The sequence below is a fragment of the Miniopterus natalensis genome, chromosome 2 (assembly GCF_054644295.1).
Source record: "Miniopterus natalensis isolate mMinNat1 chromosome 2, mMinNat1.hap1, whole genome shotgun sequence".
NCBI classification, from domain to species: Eukaryota; Metazoa; Chordata; class Mammalia; order Chiroptera; family Miniopteridae; genus Miniopterus; species Miniopterus natalensis.
The window spans coordinates 104,640,070-104,656,565 of NC_142082.1; the positions used below are offsets into that span (position 1 = coordinate 104,640,070).

At 40.0% G+C, this 16,496-nt stretch overlaps 1 protein-coding gene across 2 annotated transcripts in view; it reads right to left on the reverse strand.

The window, feature by feature from the left end:
- The window catches only part of WNT5B (Wnt family member 5B), a 118,338-nt gene that overhangs the window by 38,129 nt on the left and 63,713 nt on the right, over positions 1 to 16,496 (reverse strand). The gene's annotated exons all lie outside the window — the stretch shown is intronic.

Consider the following 16,496-nt stretch of genomic DNA (forward strand, 5'->3'; position numbering starts at 1 on the left):
CAGGATCTGGAAACCCAGCTGGGCTATTAGAGCCTCTTTCTACTTCTCCATGAATAAAGATTCTACAGAGGGGCCCTGAGGTAACTGCTGTTAATGATGTGTGAGGCAGAGAGGTCCTCAAACTCAACACAGCCAGGGACACAATGGCTCTGCCTGGTTAACTCCAGTGCAAAAATTTGTTTTCACCAAAGAAACCCTGTAACTAGATATGCGTTGAAGTCACACGGAGAGCAGAAGTGTTGAAACAGAAGGCATTTTTTGGCTCTGCTGCTTTTCCAAACCTAACCATGCTCTGTGGCCACAACACTGTCCTGATTTACCCTTCTGTGTCTAGGTGACAGTGCATGTGCAGAGACCCAAAAGTTGGAACAAACCAGCTCTCTCCTGCCATCTGGGTTCTAGCAGCAAAATAAAACAATACCGTTTGTTTCAAGAGCATTTAGAAATTTAGTTAAAAAAATTTTTTTTAAACAGACAGGGAAATTTTAATGAGGGTCCTCTGCAAAAAATGCCCTGTAGTCAGTGCCCCTGACTTCAAATCAAGGAAACATGAGCAGGAGTGCTGCTGGGGCCAAGAATAAGGGAGGAGCGATCCTGAGCTTCTGCAAAAGGTCCTTATCCTGTGGGTGCCACTCTCAGGATGGCAGTCATAGGCAGATTCAGCTGGATCTGAAGCTCCGATACACCACAAACAATGTGAGTGGATGGCACACAGCATGACCATGGTTTCTGTGTCCTCCTGGCTGCATAAGGGACGCTGCATTTTTTTCCTATCCTATGTAGCACAGCTGCTGCACCACAGAAACCCCACGCTATGGGTGGCACCCCCAGATGAAAACAAGAACAGGAATGCAAAAACGCATCCCGAAGACAATTTCCAGCTAAAAGCGACCAGACTCCTAGGAAAATTTTGGTGGTCAAATGTATTCATGTTTGTGTTGAGAGAAACCACACACCCAACCCTAAAAGCCAATATCAACAACCAAAAAGTCAATGGAAAACAGCACAGCATCACACAGCAAGATAATGTGACTGATTTGGTTCAGGAGGGCGCAGCAAATGATAAAATTACTGCATTTTTGCTTAAGAAAACATTCTCAAAGACTGAGGCAAACAGAAATGTCCGTGTGTCTTCTAGCCCAGCTCCTGCCAGTCCCAGGTTGCTACCATGACAGAGTTACTGATCTAGTCATTAAAAAACTTCCTTTTCCCTTTTCTCTCCCACTCTACTCCCCACACCCAACACATGTGAACCAAAGAAAAATGATTGGAATTAAAGTAGAAATTTAGTAAGTGCTGACTGCATACACTGTACTGAAGGATGGGGGAGAGCAGAGGCCTGGAGGTGAAGAGTAACAGAAAAGCAAAATCCTTGCCCTAGTTCAGCAGTGAGAGCAGCTAGGCCAGAAAGGTCCAGGGAGGGAGTGGCCATCACAGGCCAGAGAGGGTGGCAGGACTGAAGGGGGGGCTAAGTTCCCATCCCTGTTATATTCTGGGCAGCAGCTGCTGCAGAATCTTTACCTGTTTGCTTAGCCTGTTGAATAAACAGAACGTGTGATCATTTGTATGCAGAGAGGTAAACTTTCCTTGACCCATTAAAACCCTTCTGACTTAAACAAACAAACAACTTTTTTTATTGAAAAAACATACACAGGATAAAATGCACAAATCTTAAACCCACAAAACCACCACCCAGATCAAGTAACATCTGACCATGAAGCAAACCAAACTGATCAGCTGCAGAGAAAGGCAGGAATAGATTTTCTAATTGCCTTGGATCTCTGGTATGCCTTTCAAACATTGTTTTATTGTTGTTGATTTTATTTTGATGTTGAGAGATAGTTTACTCTTTCGTGGGGAGGGCGGAGGTTCACTCAAGAGGGATCTAGGAGGCATTCTCCTAGCAGGCACACAGACATTCGTTCAGGATAGAAGTTTCTATGTGTTTTGGATCTTTCAGGATCCCTAACATTTAAGAAATGTCTAAGAAAACATTCAGGCTTCAACCTACAGCTGCCGCAAATTTGCATCCTTATGTTTAGGAACAGGGCGTGAAGCAGTTTAACTTTCATATGTAATCTGGATACTTTGTCTTGCATGACACCACCAACTTAACTCCCTCCAACTTGTTTTCTTTGTGAACCACTTCTCTTCCAAGGTAGAATAACACTGGTAACGATGTTATTTTTAGATCTTCAAGTTTTCCTTTTCCAACTTTGTCTTAGAATTTAAATGATCAGGATAAAAAGATAAAACTTGATTTTCTTTTAAAACATCGATTTTTCAACCAGTGTGCAGGGAGAATTTTTAAAACATGTCACACCTGACTATTTGGTCAGGGGCACTGACCTCTTTTCCTTAGATTGTCAAATTAAAAATGACAACAGCTAATGCAATAGCCGTCTGGTGTGAATGAATCAAAATTATACCTATTTTTTTTGTCAGATGGGCCCAAAAATATTTTTGTTGCAGAACTTTAGTAATTAGTTTATGTGTGCCATGAGATGAAAAAGGTTGAAAATAGCTGTTTTAAAGAAAAACAAAACAAAAAAACCCTGTTTGGACATGATCCATGCATTGAAACTGAACAAGCAGTGCTCTCCCAGAGCCACAGATAATTTAAGACGATAATGTTAACCATGTGATTCTTTTCGTTGGTCAAGGATTAAGAAATGCTCACATTTTATGCACTTCCTACCTTATACCACAGAACACAGAAAAATATTAGTTAACATATTGATTCATGTAGCAGTCACAACTTTCTATCAGCTTCTGACACCTTATTGGGCGTTTTAATAAATGCCATGTTTACAGTGATCAGCATGGTGGCTGGGATATTCACTGTAGCACTTAATATCGTGCACTTTCTACAGCAAAGCGTTTCAGACTAAGGCATGCTGCCAGTGACACTGCAAGGCAGGCCCTACCAGCTATGAGAATTTCTTAGCCTATATATGTTTTTCAGAGCCTGCCAACCTGTTTAAATTTAGAGGTATAAAACCAGGAAAATAGAGAACTAAGAACCCATTTTGGAATAGATCCCAAAGATTGTGTTCCCCATTTTCCCACAGCACTTTCAGAGTCACTAACATGCCTGACTGACACACATAATCATGCTATTTACAATGCCTACTTCTTCTCTCTTAATGCAGTTACATCAATTACTAATCACGCAGTAGCATAAGTGATCAAATTGCTGTGTCCTACCGCCAATGTCTGAGTACCTTTCCAACTGCATCTGAGTCTTACTGGAACATCAGCTACAACTCCGCAGGTCACAGGGGAGATTCACTCAATCTCCATTGTTCCCATGACCCTGAGAAAGTCACTTCTTTTTTTTTTTTTTAATATGTTTTTTTAAATAGATTTCAGAGGGAGGAAGGGAGAGGAAGAAAGAAACAGAAACCTCAATGGTGAGAGTCACTGATCAACTGCTTCCTGCACACCCCCCATTGGGGATAGAGCCGGAACCCCAGGCATGTGCCCTGACTGGGAATCGAACCGTGATCTCCTAGTTCATGGGTTGACGCCCAACCACTGAGCCACGCCGCCAGTGAAAGTCACTTCTTTATTCTATGCCCTATTTTCTCTATTTGTAGACAACCCCCCACCCCCGTGAACAGCATTGTCATTAAATGTCTACACCAAGCTCCCAAAGCTTTAAAGAGAAGGTGTTACCTAATTACTAAGTTTTGTTATGCCAAAATGTTGAAAACTCCAGTTTAGGTTCTGCCAACCAGCTAAATCAAGAATTCTTGATGGGTACAACAGCAGGCATTGGTTACTAAAGTAACTTGAACTTTTTGGCCTTAAACAGTCAGTGAATTTTAAACATAAAAAGTGAACAACAAAGAATCTCTCATGTAGTGCTAGGTTTCCAGGTTGAGACAAGTTGTTCCAACTTGAGAAAAAATGTGAACGGGGTTTTCGTACTGTTTTCATGTCCCTCCCACCAGGGAGAAAAGCCAGTTTTTGATATGTGCTATCGACATCTTTAGGAATAGCTGGTATTCAGGAAAGGAGTGGTATCACAACCTATAAAAACTGATTTTATCTCATAACCATCTTTTCTGGGGTGTGAAGAGTTAACACTAGCAAGGCTGGAACTTTGCTTTTACACCCCTTGAGATTCTGGCTATTTTTTTAAACCATTAACCCTGTCCTCTTGGCAGAAAAGGGGACCTGGCTGTGAACTTTGCCAACAGGGCCAGTCCCTAATACTCCCCTGGGTCTGGCATTATGTAAGAAATGTAAATGCTCAGTTCATCCAAATAGGACTTGCCAGCAAAGCCTGGGTCAGTGCCAGCATCTTTTCAAACAGGGAATAATCCAGAAAGGCATTAGACAGCAGAGTCCCAGGCCTGATGTGGAGTTGCAAACCAGTTCTGAGTAAGATTGATCTTGATCCCCTCCTTGCCTCTTGAATATTTATCAGGATATGACAAACCTATGAGGATCCTGCTAAAATGACCTTTACCGGGGGAGAGAACACAGCCTCAGGTTATGGAGAAGCAGTGAAGTTAGCTGTCCACTCCGGGGTCAAGAAAGTTTGGAGTTTAGTCAGCCTCTGTCAGTCACAGTCTGTGCCTACTTCCTTTGGAAAAGAGAATTGAGACTGGTTATAAACATTCCTTTTCCACTCCCACTTTGGCCTTCAGTACTGGAGCTCTGGAAAAGAGCTCTAATGTACTCACTGCCCCGTCCCACAAATATAAAGTGGCAATGAGCCTCACTGAGACATCTTCCTGCCCTCTTCCAAATGTTCTGCCTTTTCTGCTTGATCTTCTCTGCCAGGAGTAGACTAATCATTATTTGTGGTAGCACTTTCCCCTCTCTTCAGATCCTGCCACCCTCCCCTTGCCTTCAGCCTGGGTCTTTTCTCAGCACTGCCCCTCCATGCCAACACCTCCCTGAGGTTCTGCTCGCTGAATCTCATTTGAAGAGAGGCACTGACACCAAGAGGGTTGTTTCAGGGATAAAGGACTAACAGGGAAGTAACCACTAGAGGGTGACATAATTACACACAAGAACATTCCTTTGGGACTAGGCAAGGCCAGAGCCAGCCAGGCATCCAGCTGTGGGCCTGGAGGCATGAAATGAATTAGCAGCATAGCTACCCACAGTATGCACACTCACAAGGCACACTCCTACTTTCCCTCTCTCTCTCTCTCTCTACACACACACACACACACACACACACACACACACACACACACACACACACACTCTGACCTACTTTGGCTAGCAAATCAACCAAGGCCTTCAAGTGTTTCAAATGAAAGCCACACCTCACCATGGCTCACTACTGCTCATAGTACAGTGACTCTCATTTACTGTTTTTTGGGGAAAGGGGGAACAGAGTTTTTTGGGGTCTTTTGCAGTTTTTGAGAGGGACTTTATCTTATTCATTTTAAATTTTATTTTTAATTTTTAAAAAATTTCAATTACAGTTTACATTCAATATTGTATTAGTCTCAGGTGTACAGCATAGTGGTTAGACTTTATACAACTTAGAAAGTGATCCCCTGATAAGTCTAGTACCCCTGACGCCATACATAGTTATTACAGTATTACTGACTATATTCCCTATGCTGTACTTTACATCCCATGACTGTTTTGTAACTGCCAATTTGTACTTCTTAATCCCTTTACCTTTTTCACCCAGTGCCTACACCCTCTCCCATCTGGCAGCCATCTGTTTGTTCTCTGCATCTCTGAGTTTGTTTCTGTTTTGTTTGTTCATTTAATTTGTTTTCTATATTCCACATATAAGTGAAACCATATGGTATATCTTTGTCTGTCTTACTTGTTGCACTTAACATAATACCCTCTAGGCCCATCATGTTATCACAAATAATAAGATTTCATTCTTTTTTATGGCCGAGTAATATTCCATTGTATCTATGTTCCACATCTGCTTTACCTAATCATCTATTAGTGGTCACTTGGGCTGCTTCCAAGTATCTTAGCTATTGTGAATAATGCTGCAATGAACACAGTGGTGCATGTATCTTTTTGAATTAGTGTTTTGGATTTCTTCAGATAAATACCCAGAAGTAGAATTGCTAGGTATCTGGTAGTTCTATTTTAATTTTTTGAGGTAACTCCATACTGTCTTCCATAGCGGTGGCACAAATTTGCAGTCCCACCAACAGTGTATGAGGGGTCCCTTTCTCTACATCCTTGCCAACACTTGTTCATTGATTTATTGATGGTAAACATTCTGACAGGTGTGGGGGGTATCTCATTGTGCTTTTCATTTGCATCTCTATGATGATTAGTTATGTTGAGCATCTTTTCATATGTCTATTGGCCATCTGTAAGCCCTCTTTGGAGAAGTGTCTATTCAGGTCCTCTGCCCATTTTCTAATGGGATTGTTTGTTTTTTTGGTGTTAAGTTGTATGAGCTCTTTATATATTTTAGATATTAAACCCTTAACTGACGTATCATTGGCAAATATTTTCTCTGATTCAGTAGGTTGTCTTTTTGTTTTGTTGATGGTTTTCTTTGCTGTGCAAAAACTTTTTAGTTTAATATAGTCCCATTTGTTAATTCTTTCTTTTGTTTCCCTTGCTTGAGGAAACATCCAAAAAAATAGTAATAAAAGTGATGTAAGAGTTTACTGCCTATATTTTCTTCTAGGAATTTTATGGTTTTGGGTCTTACATTTAAGTCTTTAGTCCATTTTGAGTTTATTCTTGTACATGGTATGAGAAAGGGGTCTAGTTTTTTGCATGTATCTGTCCAGTGTTCCCAACACCATTTATTGAAGAAACTGTCTTTACCCCATTGTATATTCTTACATCCTTTATCATATGTTAATTGACCATATAGGCATGGGTTTATTTTTGAGCTATCTATTCTGTTCCATTGATCTATGAGCCTGTTTTTACGCAAGCATTGTGCTGTTTTGATTACTATGGTCTTGTAGTATAGTTTGATATTAGGTGGCATGATAGCTCCAACTTTGTTCTTCCTTCTCAAAATTGCTTTGACTACTTGGGGTCTTTTGTGGTTCCATATAAATTTTTGGATTATTTGTTCAAGTTGTGACAAATGCAATATGTATTTTGATAGGGATTGCATTCAATCTATAGATTGCTTTAGGTAGTAGAGATATTTTAAGGATGTTAATTCTTCCTATCCATAAGCATGATATATGCTTCCATTTATTTGTATCTTTTTCAATTTCTTTCTTCAATGCATTATAATTTGCAGAGTATGGGTCCTTTATCTTCTTGGCTAAATTCATTTCTAGGTATTTTATTTTCTAAATTTATCTATATTGTTTTAAGTATTACAGATAAACCCCCTTTTTTCCCCACTGATCCCCTTCACCCCACATCCAATCCCCCTCCCCCCCAGCCAGGCCTTCTTCACACTATTGTCTGTGTCCATGGGTTATGCATATACGCATATAAGTTCTTTGATTAATCTCTTCCCACCCACTCTCACCCCCACCTTCCCCCTGAGATTCATCAGTCTGTTCCATGCTTCTATGTCTCTGGATCTATTTTGTACCACAATCTATTTTGTTTATTAGATTCCACATATGAGTGAGATCATGTAAAACTGAATCAGGAAGAATCAGAAAACCTGAATAGGCTAATAACAACTTCGATTGAAATCGAAGCAGTGATAAAAAAAAACTCCCAGCAAACAAAAGGCCCAGTCTGGATGGTTCACAGGGGAGCTTTCTAATTCTTTAAGTTGCAGGGTTAGATAGTTTACTAAAAATTTTTCTTGCTTTTTGAGGTAGGCCTGCAGTGCTATGAACTTCCCTGTTAAGACTGCTTTCGCTGTGCCCCATAGATTTTGGGTTGTTGTCTGTTTGTTTTCATTTGTTACCAGGAAGTTTTTGATTTCTTTCTTTATCTTATTGGTAACCCATTCATTGTTTAATAACATGCTATTTAGCCTCCATGTGTTTCAATATTTTTTAGTATTTTTACTGTAGTTGATTTCTAGTGTCATGGCCTTGTGATCTGAGATGCTTGATATGATTTCAATCTTCTTGAACTTGTAGAGACTGGTTTTGTGACCTAACATGTGGTCTATCTTTGAGAATGACCCATGTGCACTTGAGAGAAATGTATATTGTACAGCTTTGGGGTGAAATGTTCTGTAAATATCAATTAAATCCATCTGATCCAGTGTGCCATTTAGTCACTGTTTCTGTGATGACTCTTTGTCTGGAAGATCTATCTAGTGAAGTCAGTGGACTGTATTGCTGTTGATCTCTCCCTTAAAGTTCTTAAAGTTCTTTTTGATAGGTCCTTATTTTTTGCCATTTTAATTCTTTATGCCTATGTTTCTCTCTCTATTTCTTCTTATTATTACAACAGTCCCTTTAACATTTCCTGCAATGCTGATTTGGTGGTGATAAACTCCTTTAGCCTTTTTTTTTTTTTGGTCTGGAAAGCTCCTTATTTCACCATCTATTTTGAATGATAGCCTTGCTGGATAAAGTATGCTTGGTTTCAGATCCTTGTTTTGCATTACCTTGAATACTTCATGCCATTCCCCTCTGGACTGTAGAGTTTCTGAGGAGAAGTCAGCTGATAGCCTTATGGGAGCTCCTTTGTAGGTAACAGATTGCTTTTCTCTTGCTGCCTTTAATATTCTCTCTTTGTCTTGAATTTTTGGCATTTTAATTATGATGTGTCTGGGCATAAGATTCTTTGGGTTCTTCTTGCTTGGGACTCTGTGCCTCCTGAACTTGTGTGACTTTTTCCTTGACCAGGTTAGGGAAGTTTTCTGCTATTATTTCTTCAAACAGGTTCTCTAACCCTTGCTTACTTTCTAGATCTTCTGGCACTCCTATGATGCAAGTATTGTTATGTTTCATGTTGTCCCACAGCTCCCTTAGACTGTCCTCCTATTTTTTAATTGTTTTTTCTTTTTGGATCTCTGAGTGGTTTTTTTCTACCTTGTCTTCGAATTCACTGATCCAACCCTCAGCTTCGTCTAATCTGCTGTTTATTCCTTCCAATGTATTCTTTATTTCTGCTCTGTCATTCTTCAATTCCTTCATAGTTTCCATATCTTTTTTCATGCTGTTGAGCATCCTTATAATCAGTATTCTGAACTCTGTATCTGAAAGATTGCTTATCTCCATTTCATTTAGCTCTTTTTCTAAAGACTTCTCTTGTTCTTTTCTCTCCCCATTTTGGCTGCCTATTTGGGTTTGTTTCTATGTATTAGGTAGGCCTGCTAGGACTCTCAGTCTTTTTGGACCATTTCTGGTGCAGGTCAATGTCAGAGGCTGTTTGTGACTGGCCTGTTTGGAGCTATCAACAACCCTCCACTTGAGGTCACCTCTGTTGAGGCTGGGTGCGATTGGGCAGGACCAAGATGCACACCTAAGTCTGCTTTTCCAAGGCTGAGTCCAGAAGCAAATCAGGCAAAGATTCAAAGCACTCTGAGGTCTGTCTCTGCCTACAGGCTGATTAATCTGATTCTCTTAATGAGCCTCAGGCTGTAGAAATTCCACCAGATAGGATGAGAGGTTTTCCAGCAGGGTGGGGCAATTGCTTCCCCCTCAGGCACAAGCTTCTTGGAAGGTAAATGTATGCCTCTGTAGTATGGTGGAATGGTTTGGCACAGGAATCCAGAGGGGTCCCCTCTGAGCTCTATCTCAAGAGTCCACCACCCTAGATTCTCCTCACACAGCACCAGTCTACTCTGTCCTCCTCTGCTGGAGCCCAACAGGAGTGGCTGCACACAAATTTTGTGCATTGGCTCTTTAAGAGGGTGCCTACATTTCTAGCTGTCTCTCCCTGGCAAACAGAAACCCTGCTGCTTTTCACAGACAGATGTTATGTGGGCGCCTTTCTCACTTCTGGTGCTCTTGGCTGGGAAGCCCAGGCTGGGGTTTAGCCCCCAGAGTGCTCAGTGGAAACCCCCCACAGCTGAGACATCCCTTCTGACCTTCAGTTAGTTACTGCCTGTGGGAGCCCAGACAGCCCTCTCATGCCTCTGCACTTCCTACCAGTCTCTATGTGGTCTCCACTTTCCTCCTTGGTTATGAGGGTGCTCTCCAGCTCGTCTTCAGTTGCAGTTAATTATTCAGGATGGTTCTGCTATATTTTAGTTGTAATTCCAGTTTGGTCCCAGGAGAGTGTCAGTGTAGTTTCCACTCACTCTGCCTCCATCTTTAATCTCTATTTTATTTTTTTTTGATGCAATTGTAAATGGGATTGTTTTCTTAATTTGTCTTTCTGATGGTTCATTATTGGTGTATAAAAAGGTAACCAATTTCTGAATATAAATTTTGGTCCATGTTACTGCACTAAATTCATGTATCAGTTCTAATAGGTTTTTGGTGGAATATTTAGGGTTCTCTCTATATAGTATCATGTCATCTGAAAATAATGACAGTTTTACTTCTCCTTTTTTATTTGGATGCCTTTTCTTTTTCTTATCTGATTGCTGTGGCTAGGACTTTCAATACTATGCAGAATAAAAGTGGTGACAGTGGACATCCTTTTTGTTTCCGATTTTATAACTTTTCACCATTGAGTATAATGTTACCTGCAGGTTTGTCATAAATGTTCAGATATGTTCCCTCTATTGCCACTTTGCTTAAGAGCTTTTAATAAAAAATAGATGCTGCCTTTTTTCAAATGCTTTTTCTGCATCTATTGATACAATGATACAATTTTTATCCTTCATTCTGATTATGTGGTATATCACGTTTATTGATTTGCAGATACTATACAAACCTTGCATCTTGGGAATAAATCCCACTTGATCATGGTGTATTGATCTTTTTTAATATATCGCTGGATTCGGTGAGCTAATATTTTTTTTCTCCTAGAACCATTTTATTTATTTATTTGTTCAGGTTTATATACTTATAACTGTTTCATTAAATTAGAGCAGGTGGTGATCCTGGAGCAGGAGATCCCTGAACAAAGGTGATGATGGTGGGTTGGTATGCCACTTAGTAGGAGTAAAGGAGTTGGAGGAGGTGGAGCAATTTCTGTGGGCAGAGATGGTGCTGGTAGAGCTGATGATGGTGGGGATGGCCCTCCACCTGCCTGTGGATGTGGTGGAGGTCCTGGAATTCGTAAGAAATCTGAAAGTCCATGTTCCTCAGTCAGTGTGGTAGTATTTTGTTGAGGATTTTAGTAACTATGTTCATCAGGGATATTGACCTATAATTTTCTTTCTTTATAATGTTTTTATCTGGTTTTGAAATTAGGATAATGCTTGCCTCATAAAATGAGCTTGGGAGTCTTCCCTCCTCGAATTTCTTTTGAGTAGTTTGAGAAGAACAGGTGTTAATTCTTCTTTGAATATTTGGTAAAACTCACCTGGGAAGGAGTTTTTTGATTACTGCTTCAATTTCATTAGTTATAATCTGTCTATTCAGATTTTCTGATTCTTCCTGATTCAGTTTTGGAAGATTGTATGTTTCTAGGAATGTTCCATTTCATCCAGATGTCCAATTCGTTGGCATATAGTTGTTTGTAATATTTTCTTACTATCCCTTGTATTTATTTTTTTTTAAATATGTCTTTATTGATATCAGTTCCCTTGTTGTAGGACTTCTGTTCAGCTAGATTTCAGGAGGTTCTGAGTGATGGTGGTTCTGTATTTTAGTTGTAATTTTGATGTGGTTGTGGGAAGCGGAGGGTACCATGGTTACCTATGCCTCAATCTTGTTCAAGAATCCATAGCATTTGTTTTAAAGTCTATTTTGTCAGATATAAGTATTGCTACCCCAGCTCTTTTTCCCTTTCCATTTGCATGAAATATCTTTTTCCTTTATGGTCAGTTAATATTTGACAAAGGAGGCAAGAGCATCCAATGGAGTAAAGACAGTCTCTTCAATAAATGGTGCTGGGAAAATTGGACAAATACATGCAAAAAATGAAACTAGACCACCAACTTTCACCATACACAAAAATAAACTCAAAATGGACAAAAGACTTAAATGTAAGTTACAAAACCATAAAAATCCTGGAAGAAAACATAGGCAGTAAAGTCACAGACATCCCATGTAGTGGAATTTTCACTGATACATCTCCTAGGGCAAGAGAAACAAAAGAAAAAATAAACATATGGGACTACATCAAACTAAAAAGCTTCTGCACAGCAAAAGAAAACAGCCTCAAAATACAAAGGAACCCCACAGTCTGGGAAAACATATTTGCCAAAGATGTATTTGATAATCTCCAAAGTGCACAAAGAACTTATACTGCTCAGCAAGAGGAAAACAAACAACCCAATTAAGAAATGGGCAAAGGACCTGAATAGACACTTCTCCAAAGAGGACATACAGATGGTCAAGAGACACATGAGAAAATGCTCAACGTTGCTAATCATCAGAGAGATGCAAATTAAAACTACAATGAGGTATCACTTCATACCTGTAAGAATGGCTACCATCAACAAGTCAACAAACAACTCCTGCTGGGGAGGATTTGGAGAAAGGAGAACCTAGTACACTGCTGGTGGGAATGCAAACTGGTGCAACCACTATGGAAAACAGTATGAAGGTTCCTCAAAAACTTAAAAATGGAGCTGCCTTTTGACCCAGTCATCCCACTTCTAGGAATATATCCTAAGAATCCTGAAACACTAGTCAGAAAGAATATATGCACCCCTATGTTCGTAGCAGCGCAGTTTACAATAGCCAAGATCTGGAAACAGCCCAAGTGCCCATCAGTAGATAAGTGGATAAAAAAACTGTGGGACATTTACACCATGGAATACTACTATGCAGCTGTAAAGAAGAAGGATCCCGTACCCTTTGGAACAGTATGGATGGACCTGGAGAAAATTATGCTAAGTGAAATAAGCCAGGCAGAGAAAGACAAACATCACATGATCTCATTTATATGTGGAATCTAAAGAACTTAATAAACTGATGAACAGAATAGATTCAATGACATGGAAGCATAGATCAGACTGACAAATGCCAGAGGGATGGAGGAGGACGGGTGGGTGGAGGGGGAGGGAGTAACCAAAGAATTTATATGCATATATGCACAACCCAAGGACTTGGACAATGGTGAGGAGAGGGACTGGGAAGGGGGATGACACGGGGTGGAATGGGTCACTGGCGAGAAAAAGGGACATCTGTAATACTTTAAACAAAAATAAAATTAAGAAAAAATATATATCTTTTTCCATCTGTTTACATTTAGTCTGTGTTTATCTTTCATTCTCTTTTAGTCGGTCTCTTGTAGACAGCATATATACAGGTCTTGTTTTCTTATCTATTCAGCTACCCTATGTCTCTTGATTGGAGCATTTAAGCCATTTTCATTTAAAGTGATTACTGATAGGTATGTATTTATTGCTATTTTATTCTTTTAACTATGTTTCTCTGTTTCTTCTCCTTCTCCTCCTCTTCCTCCTCCTCCTCTCTTCTTCCACTGCCTCCTTCTTCTTCTTGACCATTTAACACTTCATGTGATACTGGTTTTGGTGGCGATGAACTCTTTTAACGTTTTCTTGTCTGGGATGCCCTTTATTTCTCCTTCAATTTTAAATAATAGCCTTGCTGAGTAAAGTAGTCTTGGTTGTAGGCCCTTGCTTTTCATCACTTCAAATATTTCATGCCAATTCCTTCTTGCCAGAAATGTTTCTGTGGAGAAATCAGCTGACAGTCTTATGGGAGCTCCCTTGTAGGTAACTAATTGTCTTTCTCTTGTGGCCTTAAAGATTCTCTCTGTGTTGCCTGACCAGGTGTGGTTCAGTGGTTGAGCACCGACCTAGGATCCAGGAGATTGAGATCTGATTCCTGGTCAGGGCACATGCCTGGGTTGTGGGCTCAATCCCCAGTAGGGGGTGTGCAGGAGGCAGCCAATCAATGATTGCTCATCCTTGATGTTTCAACTCTCTTTCCCTCTCCCTTCTTCTCTCTGAAATCAATAAAGATATACTTCAATAATAATAATAATAATAAAAAGATTCTGTGTCTTTAACCTTTGCCATTTTAATTATGACATGTGTTGGTGTGGGCCTCTTTGGGCATATCTTGTTTGGGACGCTCTGTGCTTCCTGGGAAGGTAAATGGAAAGCAGTCAGGTCTTATGGACTTCACTGCGGAAAAAAAACACTCTGGCCCTGGCTGGTGTGGCTCAGTCAGTTGCAGCATCATCCTGTACACCAGAAGGTCACACATTCAATTCCCGGTCAGGGCACATACCTAGGTTGCACCTATGGGAGGCAACCAGTCAGTGATTCTCTCTTACATCTCTCTCTCTCTCTCTCTCTCTCTCTTTCTTCCTCCCTTTCTAAAATCAATTGAAAAACAACAACACTCTGGATCATGTCTATCCTTTGAATGATCATAATTCGAGTTTTGCCTTCTGTCTTACTTTTCTGTACTTGACATCTAGTATAACATTTACATTAGCCATGATAAGAGTATTAACAATTATCTCAAACATGTTCAGTAATCATAAATAGTTTGACTATATAGAAAAATTCAAAAACCACATATAACTATTATTATGACTAATATCATTATCAGACAGACAAAGACAGTCACACAGAATGGATTCTGAGTTCAATATCAATCCACAGGTATATAGGTCTTGGAGATGTCTTGGGATAACTGTTTACCTCTGGTGTTAGTGGCTTCTTGTCCTCGAGACTCTTTGATGTCTGTAGACAGGGGTAGATGTTCGTTCATGGCTAGGCATCTGATAAAGTCCCTTCCAATGAGACTGGAGTGTCTTTTATTTGATGTCCCTTCCAATAAGCAAAAATCTCCAGGTGGCAGTCAATGATCTTTGTCTCCTGGGACTTGCTGTGAAAGGAAGCAGTTACTAACTTGGCATTTTCTTGAAATGACTCTATCAAACCTTGGCAATAGTGTAAGATGTCTCCTTTCAACAATGTCAGCTCATAAATTCCTTCATCTAAATTCAGCTTAAATGCACACTGATGCAGGAAGGAATGCAAAAACAGAAAAATGGGGAGCCAGGGAGCAGGGAAGAACCAAGTGGCTGTCTTGGGTGTCTTATAGCTCCAACAAATTTTTAAAAAAATGACTTTATTGATTTCCAAGAGAGGAAGGGAGAGAGAGAGATAGAAACCAATGATGAAAGAGTCATTGATCGGCTGCCTCCTGCACACCCCCAACTGAGGATCAAGCCCACAACCTTGGCATGTGCCCTGACCAGGAATCGAACCATGATCTCCTGGATCGTAGGTCGATGCTCAACCACTTAGCCATGCCGGCTGGGGGCTCAAACAATTGTTAAAATTTAAAACCATTGTTTATTTATACCATATGCACTAGAAGTTTTCCTCACTTATTTTACAATGGTTCCCATGCTATTTCAAATCTTTGAAGTATTCCAGGGGCCCTTCAGATACATCGCAAAGTTTTTCCTACATATATTGAGATCTTAACACTTAAAACCTCAATGTCTAATTAAAACAAAAAAGTAATTAATTAGTATTCTTTAGTTTGGGTGTTTTCTAACATCTAGAAACATTTTTCATAAACATCAAGGTCAATTATTAACACAGACATATTTCTGTAAAACCTGGGTAAAATAAAGATATGTCTGTTTTACCTAAACCAACAAACTTAAGCTAGCTTTTGTTTACTAGGGATTAATATTAGATGAACTTGAAAAGCATTTGAGATAGTTTCTATATTTCTGAGAATTTCAGAATACCAAATCCTTACAACCATTTGCCTTTAAATTAATTTTAGCAATACCATTTAGAGGTAGAAAATTACCTCACATTTACAACATACATATACAGACACACATAGACAGACACAAACAGAGAAGAGATGGATCCAAATTTTGTTTTGGAGGCATTTACAATTTATCTCTGTCCTTGACCAGTCAAGTTCCAAATAACCTTCCCCCTTTTAAAATAAGGACAACCATTTTAATACCTGAAAGAATTGGGTTAACATCTAAATGACATCATAGGTCAATCTATCCTCTTTTTGAAGCTTTGAGAGACCAATTAAATGTTTTCCATTCATTCTGCCTAATTTTATGGCTGCCTTTTTGTAATTGTGTGTGCAAAGATTAATTTATAAGTATCAAAGGATCCTCATGATGGCCATCTTAGTATTAATGGGAGGCTGACTATTGTGGGGCTTGACGGCCTCGGAGGCACTATTGCCCATGTTAATTTTAAGATCTATACAGTCTGAGCAACCTTCTAGGGAAAACCAGCCCTTACATGCACATCTCCTTATGAGTGAATATCCCTGTAGGACTGCTTTACATTCCAGAAGAAATTTCCCCCAGGCAACCCCACAAAGACTCTTAGTCACCTAAATGCCCCAGCTAGGGCCAGCAAGAGCTTACTGGATGCTGCCAGAACTGCGCCCCTTTCCACCACGCCAAGGATTTTCTAAGAACAGCTCGAATGAAGTCACGGCCTGTTACTTAAGGCAAAGGGGCTCAGGGTGCCGAGAGACTCGCCCACATTCACCCCATGTGAAGCAGGGCGCCGCTGGGCACAATGGTCCCTTGCTTGTTCCTAGCACCAGATCTGG